The 17,467-nt window shown below is 41.6% G+C and overlaps 1 protein-coding gene across 1 annotated transcript in view; it reads right to left on the bottom strand.

Moving 5' to 3' along the window:
• Window positions 1–17,467, bottom strand: part of LOC138515903 (alcohol dehydrogenase 1-like) — a 349,539-nt gene that overhangs the window by 193,576 nt on the left and 138,496 nt on the right. The gene's annotated exons all lie outside the window — the stretch shown is intronic.

The raw sequence follows: 17,467 nt of genomic DNA, 5'->3' as shown, positions 1-17,467 counted from the left end.
TGTTTGGTGCCATGTGAAAGAGAGCGGCAAACTGTGCAACTTGAATTTTAGGGTTCCATAAGGAAAAGAAAAGAATGTGAAGTTATTTACAAAGTTAGAAATTGTAATATAGATCAGACCAGAACAACCTATTGTTTGCTCGAAGTAAAAGGGGTCCAATAAGGCATTTCCCTGTTTAACATGCTGCACTGGCATTTTATGAACTGCAAGTGTACCAGAATTTCTGTTTCTGTGCAGTAGTCAGCTCTTTTGTAAAACAAGAATGTCAGATCCATTAGACATCACTTTGATCAAGGAATAGAAGATTAATGCACCCTCCAGCATTTACCAGAGCAAATGGACCCTGTTTCTAACCTTCACCAATAACATTACATGCAGGTTTTATATTGTAGAATCTGGATAGGACATGTTCTTATTTTTCTTAATTAATCTGAAGTGTCATCCTGGACAATGGATTGCTGAGTGTGTTGTCAACCAATAAAAACAATTTTAAAGAACAAGATAAAGAGATGTTCTTACCTTGTGACCTTGGAGAGTGGTATGTTTCACAAATTATTGACACCTTTTGCATTAGACCTTAGTCATAAAGAAAAACCTACCAATTCATGTTCTTTGTTGATAAACAAATGCATCCAAACAGCATAAGGTTGATACTAAAAATGCAATTCAGCTGATGTGTAGTAAAATCCACTTTTACAATATACATTCAAAGTGACCATTGGAAATACATTGTCAATTGCATTTTCAGAACCATTGGTCTCATTTCAAAGCTAAATACAGATATGTATTTGGCATAAAAAGGAACATCATATGCACATAATATTCAGAATGTTCCTACATATCTGAATGTGTCGTTTTTACTAATATAACATGTTCAATTAGAAAATTATTTGAAAAATGAATATTCCAGTTCAACATTGATGTTATTCCAAAGAGGGGGACTAATTTTTAAAGACGCATACACATTCAATGGGCAAATATAAGCAATACAGATGTCCCTTGGGAGTGTGAGAAAGTGAAGGGAACCTATCAAATACTCTGTTCAATCCAAAACTCTGTGTCAAATCATGCTGCTTCAGGTGGAGCTAGCTGAATATTTAACCTCAAACACATAGGAAGATGAAAGAGGTTTAAGGAAAACAGAAGAAAGACAACATATCCAACAGGAGAGAAGCAGACTAGATACCAACAGGATGTAATTTATGGAATAATCTCTTTAAAGGGGCCTTTTCCCACACTGGATTAAACGCAGAGTTCTTTCCTAAGGCAGGGCCACGTTGCCCAAGATGGATTTTGGGAGCAGGTTCACAGGCTGAAAGGAAGAGCTTACCTGGCAGAGCTGCCCAAGTAAAGTCAGTGTCCCTAACTTTCTTGACCCTTTAAAATACAGAAAAAGTGAGCAACCAAGTGGAAGATGATTTAGTCATGTCTCTCAGGAATGAATGAAATCCCTAATAGCATGTAAAGGCAATTTGGGAGCCCAGTTTAAGAGCTACATCACTGAAAGGGAGAATATAGTACAAGATGTATGTGCTTTGTGATATGTAAATAAAATTGAAACCATAGGTTATGTTATGTTATTGTAACTTGTGAATCGCACGCTCGCAATAGGCATCATGGCGCTAGAGAGGAAAGGCCAGTAGACCACAAACCCAGCCTCAGCAAACATCTAGAACAGATATGTTTTCAAAGTCCTTCTAAATGCCAGATGATTAGGCCGTTTTTTTACTGCCAGTGGAAGATCATTCCACAGTCTAGCGGTGGCTACTGAAAAAGCCCATCCACCAATCTGAGAATGATGGACGGGAGGCACACATAGCAAACCAGCTGACCCTGAGCGCAAGGAGCACCTGGGGAGGTAGTGGGTACATTTAGACTAGAGGTATTCTGCCCCCTGGTCATGGAGTGCTCGATGGAGAATACAGACCACCCATAAACTCAATGTGCTTAGTCACTGGGAGCCAGTGCAGAGAGCGCAGAGCTGGCGAGGTTTGGGCCCCATAAGGTCAACCCATTGCCAACCATGCAGCAAGATTTTGGAGGCGCTGAAGCTGGAGGACTATACCCTTTGGTTGGGCTAAGTAAAGGGAATTACAATAGTCTAATCGGCTCAGTACCATAGCTGCAACCACTGGTGGACGCATGGTGGCTGTCATGGGGCAAGGTACCCATCATGGTGCCCCAGTGCTGGGAAAGGATCAGAGACTAATGGTAGCGAGCACCATGAAGAAACATGCCTTTGTAAGTAGAATCCTGCCTTACAAAAGGCTTCTATGTCCTTTCTGCAAGAGAATTGGCCTACAGACTACATTTCCAAAGCACCCCCGGGCCAAGAACTACTTATTACAGCCCACGTCGGGCGGGGCGCGTGCGCACAAGACCCTCAAGAGCACAGGGCTTGTGCTCAGAACTCCAACCAGAGAAGACGTGTTCTCCGGAGCTCCGAGCAAGGGGAAGCGCACGAGGGGCCACGCCCCACACATCCTCCACCCGGGCCCCTCGCCTCATTCAGATAAGTACCGCAAGCCACAGGCAGGCCAAGCAGACCTGGGGGAAGGCGCGCAGCGCTGTAGCGCATCGTAGAGAGTCAGGAGATTTCACCAGCAGCTGTGGCCAAGGGCATGCGCAGGGGGCTCTGCCCGAGGTTCTCATGCCCCCCTGCTCCAGTAAAAGCTAAGTGTGAATGTCCTGACTACCAGTGCAGTAGTTTCAGCAATCCAAATCAAGCGCAGACTTTAGGAGCTACACAGCGCGATAGCTGTGCATGTATTAACCCACTAATTGCTGTGAGTTGACCTACTGGAAGTGAACGCTCCTGATATTATGCGGCTTCCTGAAAAACTACAATTCGATTTGTGTGAATTACAACACGAGTTGTTACTACACAGGGGCCCTCATGGTAGAAATATTACTTGGGGCAATTACAGTTGTGGAGCCACGCGCGGCTGTAATCCGCTCGTGTAGGGCATAGTATGGGCAGATGCATGTGTCTAACAATTTGAGCATGGCGCACCTTGAGCATGTCTAGGGTGCAATTAACCACTATTGTGAGAGTGTATGAATGCAAGGTTCAGTGTGTGATGTAACACGCAGATGGTAATTCCCACTCTCTTTTCAGCAATAACACTGCTCCGGATTCTGGACCTGAGAGTGCGCAGGCAGGAGGCCAGCACTCACCCCTTGAGATAAGTCTCTTTCTGGCTCTTAGCCCTTGTTGTGGGTGTGGGGGGGAAATTGTGCATGCTGTGAATGTGCAAATGTTTTATTGTGTTATCCTATGTCCCCTTCCCTGTCCACCTCCCCTATCCTAGTCCTCTCACCGGTTACCCTTGCTTCGGAACCCATCCAACCAATGAGGCCCTAACCCTCTTTCTCCGCCAGGGTCGCGGAAGCTTGTGTAAGTCTTAACTTGCAGGCACCAAGACCGTGGAGGGGTTGGTTGGTTCGTGCCACTCCTGAGCCTGGAAGCTGGAGACCTGACAGAAGCACAAGCCCAAGTGTTACAGGCTCCCGAATGGTACGACCCGACCAGTCATGGAGGAACTCACCAAGGTTCTGCAGAACCTGCAGGCTGAGCTTGCTGCCACTAGGCAAGATTACGCGGTGTTGGCCACCCAGGTGCGCAGTTTGTCTGCCCAAACTTCCCCCCTTCCCGGCGGAACTGCAACCCCCACTCCAGTCCAAGTTAATGTAACTCCTGAACACATGGTTCCGCTGGCTCCCCCAGAGAGGTATGGGGGAACCTGCAAAAATACCAAACCTTCATCAGGCAATGTAAACTTCATTTCTTGACCAAACCTGCAGCATTCAGATCAACCCAGGCAAGAACAGCCTTTGTTATATCGCATTTAACGGGGGACGCAGCAGCTTGGGCGAACCCATTAATACAAAGGGATGATGCGTTCTTGTATGACTGGGATGACTTTCAAACACAGTTTGGAAAAATGTTCAATCGTAGGGCGGCAGTAATGTGCAAAGATCGGGAATTGCTAAACTTACGCCAGGGAAACAAAAGAACTGGTGACATATGTCACTCAATTTAACCGGCTGGTAGCAGAGGCTGAATGGCCTCGAGAAAAGCAAATGTCCCTTTTCTATCAAGGACTGAGAGATCAGTTTAAGGACCTCATCGCTCAGGTTGACCCTCAGCCACTCGATTGCCCAGCCATGATAGATTTGGCTTTGCGGTTAGATCACTGGCAGGCTGAACGCCGGGCGGACAATAAAACACAGGGAATCAAGACCGATAGCACGGCTAGATCAGTTTTGTAGTCCACGCCCTACAGGTTCTGTAGAAAGAACACTCGGAGATGAACCTATGCAAATAGGCTCGACCAAAGGTCCTCTCACCAAGGAGGAAAAGGAGCATCGACGTAAGGAGGGGCTCTGTTTGTATTGCGGCTCAGCAGGACATTTTGTAAAGGAATTTGTCACGAAACCCAAGTCTCAGGGAAACGCTTCGGCTCGACAGTAGTAGGGGTGATACAGTCGAACCGAGTGGCAGAAGTTACCCCAGCAGTTAAGTTTGCTAATTTTGCTCCACACATTACCTTAACTGGTACCCTAAGTTTTCTCAATCAAGAGATTTCAGTGGCCCTTCTGTTAGACTCGGGGGCCGCGGGCAACTTTATTGATATTACATATGCACGTAAATTAGGAGTACCTGTATGTAAGAAGACATCTCCAGAGGTAGTACGGGCGGTTGATGGCACTGCATTGAGTTCTGGACTCATTACGCAGTGTACCCAAACATTGTCATTGTGCTGTCAACAACATCATATGGAGAACATACAGTTTGATCTAATTGCAGCACCGCAATTTGGGATCATTTTAGGGTTACCCTGGTTTATTAAACATGATCCACAAGTGTATTGGTCTAAAGGACAAGTCTCCCTGGCCTCTCCATATTGCTTGGCACATTGTATCATTCCGGGGAAGGACGAAAAGCCCACTCAGAACCCTGAGCCTAGTTTTTGTGCTTCATCCACCGGGGAGACAGACCTGAGTACTTTGCCCTCAGAGTATTATGAATATCAGGATGTATTTAGCAAACAAGCTGCTGAAACTCTGCCGCCTCATAGGCCATTTGACTGCCAAATTGATTTAGACATAGGGGCAGTTTTGCCGTGCAGTCGTGTTTATGCCCTTACGGAAGCAGAAACCATTCATCTAAAAAACTACATAGATACTAATTTAAAAAATGGATTTATTAGGCCGTTTAATTCACCTGTCTCGTCCCCGCTCTTCTTCATACCCAAAAAGACCGGGGACTTGAGAACTTGTATAGACTACCACGGAATAAATCGCATAACCATCAAAAACCGATATCCTTTACCCCTGATACTCGTTTTGCTGGATCAAGTGCGCAATGCCACGGTATATATACCAAGCTGGACCTCCGAGGGGCTTATCAGCTGGTACGAGTGAGGACAGGTGACAAGTGGAAGACGGCATTTAGAACCAAATTTTGGTCTATATGAGTACCAGGTGATGCCGTTTCGTTTGTGCAATGCCCCAGCTGCTTTTCAGCATTTTCTTGATGAGGTGTTACGGGGGTATTTGGATGTGTTTGCGGTGGTCATTATAGACGATATCCTAATATATTCCAGTAACATGCAGGAACATGTAAAGCATGTTAAGGCAGTACTCGAGCGGTTACGAGAACACCACTTATTCACAAAGATAGAGAAATGTGAATTCCATCGCACTACGGTGGAATTCCTAGGTTACTTCCTGACACCTTCTGGTGTCCAGATGGACCAACGAAAAGTACAGGTGGATCCAGATTGGCCTGCTCCTACCACTGTAAAAGAGGTACAGGCATTCTTAGGCTTTGCGAATTTTTATCGCCAGTTCATAAAACACTTTTCAGAATTGGTCACGCCCATCACCACATTACTAAAAAAGGGTAAGATATTTCATTGGGATGCGGCTGCAGAACAAGGATTTCAACAGTTAAAGCAAGCCTTCACCACGGCCCCAGATTTAAGGCATCTGGATTTAGCGTTACCTTTTGTGATCAAGACTGATGCCTCTAGTTACGCTCTGGGAGCAGTCCTATCCCAACGCGACATGCAAACTGGCTTATTACATCCAGTTGCGTATTATTCTCGAAAGATACTTCCGGCTGAAATTAATTACACCATAGCAGACCAGGAGTTATTGGCGGTGAAGGCGGCCTTTGAGGAATGGCGGCATTACCTTCTGGGTGCCTACCATACTATAACTGTAATCACAGATCATTGGAACCTGCAGTTTATAAAAAACGCAAAAACTCTTAGTCCTCAGCAGTTACATTGGGCACTCTATTTTGCTGATTTTGACTTCCTCATAACCTATCGTCCGGGGTCAGATAATAGAAAAGCTGACCTGTTGTCTCGATACCCGGAAAACGAGACTAAAGAAGTCAAGGAGACACGTTCTATCATACCTACTGCACGTATTATCGGTGTTGTAGGTCAACCTAACATCTTTGAAGATGTGCTCCATGCTATGTCTACCCAGGAACTGCGAGATTGGTGCTCTTGAGGCTCACAACACACCTTAGTAAAGGGTCTCCTGTATCATGATACTGCCTTGTGTCTACCCACAGTGGCTCTCAGGGAAGAGGTTATGCAATAGTGCCATGACGCCCCTACTGCAGGGCACCCTGGAATAGCCAAGACTCAACAGAACGTGGCACGTCATTATTGGTGGCCTACCTTACACGGTGACGTACGGATCTATGTAACCAAGTGTGGCACTTGTAGTAGACAAAAGGACAGCCATCAAAAACCTGCCGGCTTCTTACAACCATTGCCCACTCCGCCTACTCCTTGGCATACGGTTAGTACGGATCTAATTTTCGATCAATCACCCATTCGAAAATACACTTCGATTTTAGTCGTGGTTGATTCATTAACCAAAATGAGTCATTTCATCCCTTGTAAGGGCGTCCCCACTGCCGGAGAACTGGCGGAATTATTCCTACAAAACACTGTACGACTAAACAGATTACCCATGCGAGTCATTACAGACTGTGGGCCACAATTTACCTCACGCTTCTGGCGAGCCTTCTGCCAATTAATTGGCATAGAAGTAAGTTTGTCTTCAGGATACCATCCAGAAATGGATGGGCAGACAGAAAGTGAATCAAGGTCTAGAGCAGTAACTTCCTTGTTATGCCACCGCCTCCGAAACATCTTGGGTAGAATACGTTTGGTTGGCCGAAATTGCCTACAATAACACGGTACACTGTTCCACCGGATACACTCCGTATTATGGAGTGTATGGTTGTCATCCCAGGGTTCTACCCACCGTTACTAATCCACCCCAGACAAACCTGCCTACATTATCAGGGTTGCCTTAGGCTGGCACAGCAAAGACTCAATTTCCTGTGTTAGATATGATTTCTTGACCACTGTAATTGCCGCAGAATAGGCTTTAAACTGTGCTCTAATATCTGAGTCATAGTCCTTACGCCATTTCCGTTCCGCCCGTCTAAGTTTGAGTCGGGCCAGTTTTAACTGGTAAGAAAACCATGGCTCAGAGGGGAGCCTACATGGTTGAATACGCTGTAAAGGGGCCATTTCATCTTCTGCTTCTTGCAGACAATGAGAGAAAACCTGACAGAGAGACCACCGGGGATAACAAACACTTTGCTTTAACCAAGGAAGCATAGACCGATAGGTTGGCCGAGCACCAACAGTGCTGACAAACTTTAGGAGGAGGAGACTTAGGTCATACCCAAATATTTTTAAGTATACATGTCACCAAATAATGATCTGACCAGAGAACAGCCTCAACAGACTGAAAGGTTACCAGGGCTTCATTTGCCAATACCAAATCAAGCGTGTTCCCTAGCTTATGGGTGGATCCTAAAACATGTTGTTGAAGATCCAAATCAGCCAAGCTATCAAAAAGTAAATCCTGGGCTGGGGCTCTGGGACAGTTACATTTCAAATTAAAATCACCTAGCACAACAAGGTGCATATATTTCACTTGAAGGTCAGCCCCGAAATCTGATAGGGGTTCAATGAAACTTACATAGGAACTGGGGGGATGATAGAAAATCAAAAAATGACAGGTGAAAGCAGGGGAAATTGTGCATCTCAATAGAAGGGCTTTCATGGCCAAGGAATGAGGACAGCAAAGCTGGGCAATTGCAAGATTAGATCAAAACATTATTGCTAACATTCCCCCAACCTGAGGTGGGGACCGATCTAAATGGATAACCCTGTAGTCATCAGAAATAGCCTGAATCAGCACCAGAGCAAAGCTCTCCTGAAGCCTGGTCTCCGTCAAGCAGAGCAGAGCCGAACTACGGTCTGACATGAGGTAATGAAGGTCAGCCGCATGTGCAGGCATAGAGCGGGTACTAAGCAACATCAGCGGAAGGTCCATCAATTTCTGAGCATAGGTATCATCATTACCATAGCACTTTCACCTGCAAGTTGGGAACTCTTGTGGTCTTAGACATTTAAAATTTAAATGTGGAATGAAAGGTCCTTTGATTGGTGTCTGAAATAGTCAATAACGTGATTTAAATGTATTCCTTAATAAACAAATGAAACTGGAGGTTTTGTGGGTGAACCAGATTCATTGAAAATAGTGAGTGAGTTAGACTCTGCTGTCCAAGAATTCCAAAAACAATATATTTCCTTTAGAAACGGAACCATTTAGAATGAATTTCCTAGAATCCAACATCACAAAAGATTGAATCAAATAGGGTCTGTGCCTAAGCTAGGCACCCATAGTTTGTCATAAATAGTGTCCATTGTTTTAGTTTCTAATCGGCTCTAGAATTGGTGAATTATATTTGGGTAACACATTTCTCTAATGTCAATACTTGTCAATGGTTTCAGGGAAAACTAAGTACATTGTTTTGTTTCAAACTTTTTTCTGAGCACATGCTTGGTGTATGCTAGGCTCTGCCAATACAGCACCCTCATTTGCGAAACTTATTTCCCAGATTGCATTGTTGAATGATCATATAGTTCAAACTGTTTCAGCCATTCACGTAATTGATGGATGACAGAGCCCACTTATCCTTGTAGTAAGAGATCTGTGCAATATCGCTCATAAAGAAATACATCTAAAAATAAAAAGAATGTACCATGCAGGCAGAAAAGGGGCTCGAGAAAATATTTGCAGGCAATTGTGCTGAAAAAGTTGTGGGATTCGAATCAAACTGGATATTAATGAGGCTGCTGACTATCCCTCTAGTAGGAATTGCAAACAGACATAAAGATTAAAAGGGAAATGTAAATTAAAGATTAACAAATGTTCTGGTAAGTTTTCTTATTATCCGGATGGTGATATTCAGGCATATTTATATGATCTGGTTCCCCTGTAACCATGGAACCAGTTGACAAATGCCACCATGCAATTGTTTCTGTACTGTGTGTTAACTGTGATTATTTGTTCTGCTCTACCCCTATTCTGTTTTCTTTTCGCAACTAAGTAAAACCTATTGTAACAGCGCCACGATGCCTAAGGGCCGCTTTGTGCGCTTTATTAATATAAATTAACAAAAAATAAAAATAAATGTATTAAATGACAATACAGATGTTGACAAAGTGGTGTTGCCTTCATTGAATGTAATGAAGAACCCTCAGAGACTTTACAGAGAATGAACGCTGAAAATTCTACTGGCGGGATTATTATTTATTCAATCAGAAAGTGACCTTTTGTCTGTGAAAAATAACCATTGCAAGCCTTTGGGCTCTTTAGGGCCCTTTGATCGGCAATCTTTACAAATAACATCTGGTTCCAAGCAGCCTCAGCAACATTCATCATTGAAGCTTTTGTGCTGTTTGGGCCTGGCGATTATTATTCATTTGGAAGATAAACCTATTTTGAACAGGGGGGATAATGTTAAGTTATTGCCTTCTATCTCAGGAGCACAGAAAAACAGATCTTGTTCAATATGTGTTTGTTGATGAAAAGACTGGTTTGGTGTGGATTTTTATGAATTGTAAAGTGGTTTTAGATTTCATATGGAATGATTTTAATGTGTTTTTGACCTTAGTTTATGTCTTATTTGTTCCCACTTGTCCGTGTGGTTGTAACGTACCTAGGTCAATATTTAATGTAAACTATTTACCTACGACAAGCAGACAATCACAGTATGCAAACTCTTTAAAGATAACATGTTGTAATGCACTAGCAGGGAATAGATTTGTGCGTATATTAGTGCAACAGTGGCCCACAGTAACCCGGTTTACGCTGATTGGTCATGGTTAGCAGGAGGACTGCAGTTGAAAAGCCCAATGGAGGGTGGTGTATCAGGATATTTAATGACTCAGTGCTTAAGGTTCTCCTTTGGAATTTGAGGGATCATTCTCACCTACTAAAGGTTAATCCAGATTCATGAAATGTAATAATGTTCATATTATTATGTTACAAGATGTTTGTGCAAGAGAGTACCTTTACGTGAATGGTTTACTATCATTGGTGCAGTTGGCCTTTAAGGGAAACAAAGGTAGGCCATCTTGAGGCTTGTTTGTGACCATGAAAAGCAATATTTGTGATTGCTGCAAAATGTTTTCAGAGGATTATCCTGGTTTAGTAACCATTACTCTAAAAGCCTATGGGAAGTGGTTTCAAGAGGAGAGTAAAGTGCTAATCATCAAAGTGTGCTAAAGTCCAACTCAGGAACTTTGAGTGCTTGCTCACCAAGTTATTCGAGATCCTATCAATTTTTTGTTCATACTCCAACTCTAAATTAATATTAATTTCCAGAGATCTGATTGTGTTTCTGTAAAGAAGTACAGCATTGTTTAAATGTACTAAACAGGTCTGGTAGGAAGAAGAGTAGGAAACATCTACTTAGAGGGGATGAATAGATGATTTACAAAGGCCCGGGGTTTTATTAAATATAATGGGAATTTCTCTGGCGATATCCCTTCAATGCCCACGTGGTATCCTGGAGAGTCTTCTTCAGCTATTAATTATGTCTTTTCCACACTTTCCTTTTTTGAAAATGCATCTATAGGCTCATTTTGAATTCCTATGTAAGTGATCATAGGGATATAGTTTGTTCCTTCTCTTCAGAGTGGTTTCCAGCTGAAAAGTCCCTTAGCCAGTCTGACGAGTTGATTGATAGAGTAGGCAATAGAGTTTTCTGGTCTACAAATAGATTTAAATAAATTAAGGGAATAATGTCAAATTTAATTGACAGATCTTCTAGCTGAAATATTGTATATTCTTTTTCAAAGGAATGTTTTAATACTCTACAATATATTTTCAAAACTTAAACCATGACTTGAGGTAATAAATCCATGGGGTCATAAGGGGAAAAAACCTTCTTTTGATAAACTTGTTCATGGACTTAAATGTGAGCTAAGGCGCCAGCGCAGTAATATAGGGAAATTGCTAAATCCAGCACTGAAATCGTAGCAAAGGCGGCTAAAACGAATTTTCCAAGAACTGGCTAAGGGGTCCTAGATTGATTATGTGGCATAAAGACAAACTTTATATTAGCTGCTGTTCTCCAAAATATCTGTCATTGCTTTTGGAACATTATCGATGATAAGCTGGCCATTCAACCCTCTCTACACTGCAAAGAAGTATCTCCAACAGAGCAACCTATGTGGGAAAGATTCATCGTTCACGGTGCACATGCCAACATGTTACAGTTTTAAGCCAACCGACATCTTAACAACCACCCACCCTTACTAGTACCAACCAAGCATGGTCACTAAAGAATAATTGGACACATAGGATGAAGGTTTGGCTAATGGTGATTTTCTTGCCTGGAAGTTATCCACCACAAACTAGGAGCACGCGGTTAATGGAAAGGGTGCATATTGAAAGTATTACTGACTGATGTTTTTTGTTTCTCTTTTTGTATTCTTCTGTGTATGTTGTCTTAATATCATTCATCACTGTCATGTGGCTGGCACATTGATTTAATTGCATTCTAATTGTGATTTATGTCATGACACTATATTTTTTGCTCAAACACTGGCATAATTGTTTTCCATTTTCAAACATTATGATATATTGGGTATCCAGTCATTGCCTCGACAGCCAAACCATCGACAACCGTACCCTTGAAAAAAATGCATTGAAAAAAAACATTTAATGCATTTTTTTAATGGTAAGGGTTTAGTTTAGCAAAAATGGGGTTGAAATGTAAAAAAAGGGGAGTTAGGGGACCCCCCATTATTTTTTTTTGTTTAAATGCATTCAATGGTTTTTATGTCGATGCTTTTTTATTCAAGGGTATGGTTGTCGATGGTTTGGCTGTCGAGGCAATCACTATAAACCGATACATTGTGGTATTAATTATATGTGTTGATTGAACTGACTTAATATTTTGGAGTTGATCAGATTTAACAGTAATGCCCTGATGAAGGACTAACTAGTCTGAAATGCATTGGCAGTGATTTGGCATCTGCAAATAAATTACATGAATTGTGAAAAATACAAAGAACACATTAATTTGATGTATTTGCTTAAGAGTACCGCAAACCATAAATTAATTGTTGATTACTCATCTCAAACATTTCTTAAATTGATATAAAGGAACCACTTGAGTGGTATTTAGGGAGTGCTGCCCACACCGAAGGCTATTGAGCCTAGGTCTTTTTTCGCTATCCGTTCCATACATGCCCAGCACAGAGGTGTGACAAAGTGGATTGCACCACACTGAGAAATCAGAACAACCTAAGAGATTATCTTCTGACTATTAAGGACTTTGTTTTACTTTAAGCGGCACCCGCTTTTCTTCGATTTTATAGTATCTTTCCCTGTCATGTGAAGATATTGAACATCTTACTGAACATAGAGCAACCACACTCGGATTGTCTTCCAAAGAAACGGATGCCATTCTCAATTCCATCAAAGACACCCACCAATCAACACAAAATTCCGACCCACAAAAGAAAATCAAACAATTGGAATACACCATAAGAAAAGCCATTAACAAAAAACTACACGCAATCACTTTGGCCCATTATTTTAGAGCACAGAGAATTCCTAAAGGTCTACGTATACCACTAAGACCCACCTTGTGTAAGGAAAGGAAAGATTTCATCAAAAAATTGGAGCAGATCCTTAACAAATGTTCATTCGATTTAATACTACTAACCATCAAAGTTAGTGGTTAATATTGATACTCTACAAAAAGAAATCAAAGCACTCTTCACAGAAATTACGGCACTTACAGATGCTGAAACTTTCACAGACATATTCGCGGACATCAACAACTGTCTAGAGTCTTACAAGAGAGATTTGGAAGCAAGAAAGATCTGGAAATGCAAAGGACACACATTTGACTACCCTAACGACGAGGTCTATATATGGGCCAATAAATATTAGTTTCAACCACCACGACCGAATAATCCATCCACCGACAATAGCAGCTCAGAATCCGAAACAACATAAGGAGGAAACATCAACCCCACTACTCAGCCATCACTAGCTACAAACAACGCAATAGAACAGATAAGCACTGCAGAGGGCGCGAGTACCTCCGGCTCTACTTTAAGGCACGGACCAAAAAAGAAAAGAACAAGGAGGGGGAAGAGGAAAAGGTCAGGGGATGCTAAAAAGATTCCAGATACAACAAACCTAGTGGTGAACCTATCTAATAGTGCTTGTTGATCAGGATGCTAGGACATTACAAAAAGGCCTGAAAACTGTACTGACCTACAGCACCAAAATTTTTAGCACCAAGGTGGAGATACATAGGCTCATTCGCTAACTGAAGCTTATGGTATTCTTTGCAGAACTCAGTACCACAGAAGACCGCCCTACTGCAAATTGAGAGTTCATCGTATTCAAACCTAAAAGTACATTCACAGCTCTCCTAAACGTGCCATCAATCGATATCTTTGAAAGAATTGTACCAAATGGTATAAAAAACTCAATTTTGGAAAAAATAAATACAACAATATGAACAGAGGAGAGTTCTCTCAAATCCGTATGTTATACTCAGACACCAACATCACTATTTGACCAGCAGATAAGGGAGGAGCACAAGTTATTCTCAATAACAGAGATTACTTGAAGGAATGTGAACGACAATTGAATGACACATCAGTCTATGCTAAATTGGGAGAGGACCCAATAAATGACATCATGAAGGATCTCGAAACAATACTACAAACAGTGGAAGAGACAGAATGGATCTTGCACAAAACCAGAACTTTTCTATTCACACTATACCCACAAACACCCCACTCTGTTGTCTAAAATACATAAAAGACTGGTCAACCCACCGGGACGACCAATAGTTTCTGCCACAGAAGGCATCTTACAACCACTGGAGACCTTCATTGATTTTTTTTTTCTCTCCAACCTATGATACAGAAAACAACAACATATGTTAAGGACAGTACCCATTTCCTACAGATCCTTAATTCAGTACAGCTCAGTGAAACTAGCATTCTGTTCACAAATTGATTTTTTGTAGCCTATACACCAGCATTCCTCATGATCAGGGACATGAAGCAGTTGAATGGATGCTACTACGAGAAGATTCTATAGGAGCCTCTAAAGAATGTATTATGGTACTTTTACAATGTATTGCTGACAACTCCCATTTCAAGCACAATGAATCATTCTACCTGCAAACTTCAGGCACAGCCATGGGAAATCCAGGAATTCATAACCTTGATGTGCAATTCAATGTACAAGATCACCCAGTATCAATGACCCTGTTTACTAAACCCTCTAACAGGAACAACCTGCTTCATAGGCTGAGTTTTCACCAACAGCAAACACTGAAGAATGTACCCTACGGTCAGATGTAAAGGATTAAAAGATTAGTGAGCGACCCAAAAGTATATTTACTTGTATTCTAATCGTGAGTTATGTCATGACACTATAATTTTTGCTCAAACACTGGTATCATTGTTTTCCATTTTGAAACATGATGATGTGTGTGGTATTAATTGCATTTGTTGATTGAACTGATATCATATTTGGTGTTGATCAGATTTAACAGTAATGCCCTGACGAAGGACTAACTAGTCCGAAATGTATTGACAGTGATTTGGCATCTGCAAATGAATTGTGAAAAATACAAAGAACAAATTTATTTGATGTATTTGCTTAAGAGTACAGCAAACCATAAGTGAATTGATGATTAACTCATCTCAAATATTTCTTAAATAAATTTAAAGAAACTACTAGAGTGGTATTTAGGGAGTGCAGGCCACACCAAAGGCTATTGAGCCTAGGTCTTTTTTCGATCCCAGTGACATCACAGGAAGGGATGGCACGCAACCTGTCACCCCTTCACAAACCAGGAAGTGGCATAACATAGCATTAATCCTCTGTAGACTAAGACAAATATTGTTATGAAATCACTGTAATACGATATACATTTCATGAAAGAATGGATATGATATGATATGATCGTTTATTTATATAGCGCCTATACACAATGTGTTTCAAAGCGCTTCAATGCAAGGGAGGGAACAAGGGAAAATATAACCACATTCTTACAGGCCATGAACAGTAAGGATGTGAAATTAACTATTGTACTCGGCCTGACGACATTTCAGATAGTGCAAGAGCTAAGACATAGGGAGGGAGGGGGAGAGTGGGAAGGAAATGAAAACAGACAGGTGACTACCGTACTAGGCCTGACGACATTTCTGGAAAGCCAGAGAAAAACAAAAGGTGAGGGAGAGGGGTGCAGAAAGGGAGGGGTGGAACAAAACAAGCGACTATCATACTAGGCCTGACGACATTTCAGATAGTGCTGGAGGGGTGGTGGGGAGGAAATAAACAGTAATGGGAGGGTGGAGGAAAAAGACGAGGTTGCTATCATATTAGGTCCAGGGAAAATTCTGATAGAGTAAGTGCATAGAAGAAAGTAAGGGGAGGAGATAGGGAAAGGAGGAGAGAACAGAGAGTAAGTAGTCAAAAAGAGTGGAGAAGCAAGAGTGGAGAGCAAATATAATTGCAGAAGTCAGTAGTAACACATAATGTTGCAAGCAAGGCTACAAGATGAAGATCATATGTTGCATTAACCCCAGTGTGTATAGGCCAATATTAACAAATTACTGTAAATGTAAGCAGGCATCCAACAAGTTAGGCCTTCCATGAGCTGGGCTTCAGCAGACTCCTAGCACAGCTCTGCCTACCTGGGGGTCCACCCTAACAGAACAATGCTGTTTTAAAAATGTTTCTTTTTAGGAGCATTTTGTTGAATGTTAAAAAAGGCATATGTTCATTTACAGCAGCAATGTTTTTAATTTATTTCTACAAGTAAGGGAAATGCATTTGAACATGATTTGTAGAACACTCTTAAGTGGTAGTTGGTGTGTGAAAATCCAATATATTGGGAGTACATGTATGTAAGTGCCACTTGATGTGACCAGGTGCAGAATGGTGCAATACATGGCATTTGATGGGAATGGTTAAAAAAGAGATGATGCTTATTGAGATGCGTATTACAGGATATGTGGCATGAAATCTGTATATAAATTTATATAGGTGTTGAAAAAAAAACTACTGAAAAAATATAAGCATACCTGTACTATGTCTTGTTATATGTAGATATTGTTGAACCTGTAAATGGAAATCTTGGAGAGTTTCACAGTAGTTGTTGATGCAGGAGGCTATGCATGACAAGAGACATGTACTCTGAGAGTTGAAATGTGCATCTGAAGTGTTCAACTGAGGTGACAAGGTTACATGTAGAGTTTTGGGATGTGATTGGTGGATGGATGGGTGACTGTTTGAATGTAGCCAATGAGGGAATGTTAGCAACATAAAAGTAAACAGAGTAGAAGGCCTGCCCTGTGCTATGGCATCCGTGGACATGCACTTTTTTTCTGCAGACCCGCATGTGCCATCTGGGTCTTTTTGCAAATGCCTGGCATGGAAATTGGACTGCGTAGACCGGGGATAGTCATGGATATCGGTGGTCATTGAGGGATTAACCAATTTGGTTTTGTGGTTCTTGTGTACAGGAACATAGGGTAGAAAGTGTATTCTTTCTTGTGTGGAGTGAAGATGGCTATGGCTATGAAGAAGCAGAGTGTGTGGATGGTGGGAGAGTCTTGGATCCAACGGTTAAAGTTTACTCTGAGCATGAATAGAAGAATTTGAGGTTTCCTGGTATGGGATTCGAGGATTGAAGTGGGTGGAATTGTTACCGTTTGTGAGAATGTGTTTACTTTGAAACATACAGACATCATTATAGTTCACTGTGGAGGCAACAGTTTGGGCTATGTGACTGGAATATCGTTACAGTTTGCCATGACGGATACATTTACAAAGTTAATGGAACTGTTTCCAGGTTGGTGGATTATTTATTCTCAGATAGCTCAATGGCAAATATGGAAATGTTCTAACTTGTGTTGTCCACAAATTGAAAAGCCAGGCGGAATGTAGATAAAGCTGTATGTGCTTTTTTAAACGATGCCGTAATTTTTGCAAAATGAAAATATAAAGTCGGATGGAGTGAATATTTTTCAAACAAAAGGAGTTCATTTGACAGATGTTGGAAATTAGATTTTTATTT

Source organism: Ambystoma mexicanum, chromosome 6q (genome assembly GCF_040938575.1).
Source record: "Ambystoma mexicanum isolate Mex_15411 chromosome 6q, UKY_AmexF1_1, whole genome shotgun sequence".
Taxonomy (NCBI): domain Eukaryota; kingdom Metazoa; phylum Chordata; class Amphibia; order Caudata; family Ambystomatidae; genus Ambystoma; species Ambystoma mexicanum.
Note: the sequence above shows the minus strand (reverse complement) of the source record. Positions and strands in the feature narration are given on the sequence as shown.